Source organism: Centroberyx gerrardi, chromosome 21 (genome assembly GCF_048128805.1).
Source record: "Centroberyx gerrardi isolate f3 chromosome 21, fCenGer3.hap1.cur.20231027, whole genome shotgun sequence".
NCBI classification, from domain to species: domain Eukaryota; kingdom Metazoa; phylum Chordata; class Actinopteri; order Beryciformes; family Berycidae; genus Centroberyx; species Centroberyx gerrardi.
The window spans coordinates 14,840,787-14,842,703 of record NC_136017.1 but is presented as its reverse complement, the minus strand read 5'-3'; positions in this window follow the sequence as shown (position 1 = coordinate 14,842,703).

Sequence of the window (1,917 nt, the reverse complement as noted above, 5' to 3'; positions counted from 1 at the left end):
GTTGTCCATCCAGGCTCCAGTCTCCAGGCGCACTGAGGCTCACTGTCCAACTGTCCTCCGGCGGTGCAGGGCAGAAAAAAATCCCATGAATAAAGTCTCAAACCATCTCGACACAAGCAGCTAAAAGGGTCACGGAAAGCTTTTGTCTGGCGCTGTAACCACGGTACGTAAAACTCAAAGTAGACAAATTCGGTTCAGTTTTTAAAAAAGACACACTGTCAAAAAAAAAATACACAAAGCTGAGCTGGGTCCCATAGCTTCCCCCCAGTCACTATCAGTGAGAAGCGGCGCAGTAACGCTCCTCCTGAAGACTCCTGCCTGGATAATCCACCGTTGTTGTGCCACTTCTTTACGCGTCTTTACGCACAGAGCGGAGGCGGCGCCAATACATTGCAAAAAAAAAAAAAAAAAATAGGCCTATCCATTTTAACAAGCCCTTTAACCTAGTAGTGAGTCGTATAATCCTATTTTTGTTCAAACAAATGAAACAGCCTGTTTGTTCGGTTGTTTCTAAAGCAGATCAGCTTGTTTCTTGTTTCATTTTGTGGATGCAGACTTGAGCTTGTTGCGAGATATTGATACTGCATTGGGAACATGTGGAATTATCTCACCCCACTGGTAGAAGTTTTCATTTGTTTTAAGAAAAATAACATATGGAACTAAATGTCTGTGAAAATTCAATGTTAAATTAACATTGAATCAATGTGAAAACTGAAAAGGCAACATTGAATCAACAGTGATTTTTGGTTAGCTGAATAGTTTTTTCAACATTGAACAGGCAAATTAAATTAGCCCTGATTTATGGTAGGTCTATGTCTATGTGTTCTGCATTGCCTTTACATTGTTTTTTTCCTGTATTGAAATTTGAAGAATCCCTCTATTGTTGTTCAAACTGTGCACACCCAAGAATAAATTAATACTTAAGCCAGAAGTATCATTTCTGAGAATTTCTGGGTCCATCACTTGGTATATTTTCACAAACAGGACAGTGCCAAGAGGCATACTGACAGCTATATCAGACTGATCAATAATCTGTTATTTCACAGCTATCCAGAAACATCCAGAGAACAAATTCAGATCTGTAGATACACAAAGTTGCTGTCTGATACTGACTGTGATGCCAGTCAGTATCTAGAGGAAAGACTGAGAAACTCCCAGAAAACACCTTCTGAGGCCTGATGACCCAGTGGCTCAAAGTGCAGGACAGCTGTCTGTGCATTCTGATGTTCTGGGGTCAAGGGTTGAGCTCACTTTCCACTCCTGGGTTGCAAGTCAGTTTTGAAAGCCAACATGCCAAGTCAAGACCGAAAACTGTCTCTGAAGCAGAAGGACCCAGTGGCTCAAAGCGCTGGGGGGCTCGACCAAGTTTTTGAGGTTGTGGGTTCAGGTCTGAGAAAGTTAGTGAATTCTGAGTGACCAGGGTTGGATCTGCCTATAGGATCAGTATGTACATGCTCTCTTTGTATACTGTATATTGCTCTGTAAGCCAGTGTGTATACCAGTCAGGTTAAAGACTCTGCAGACTGGTTTCAGCAACATTTCTTCTCATCAGGGATTGAACCAACACTCAGACTGTCAGGTAGAGACATGATGTGTTCACACAACTGACAACAGTAACATAGAAACACTTGAAGAGTGACACAGCTGGGCCTTGATTGTTAAAATTTCTGAACATGAAAAGACTTGACATTTGAACCAGCATCCCAGCGTATCATATTCACCTGTGCAGTGTCAATTTAATATTAATTTGAATAGAAATAACAATGATTAGTACTAGGCTAGGCTAGGCTAGCTTCCTCCTCTCTTACCTCCTGTTATTTTCACTGGGCTTCAGTCTAACATTATTTTGCCATGCAGAAAAACTGTGGTTCTTTGGCTCCGCCCACTGAGATTTAACTCAACCAATCACATTATTTC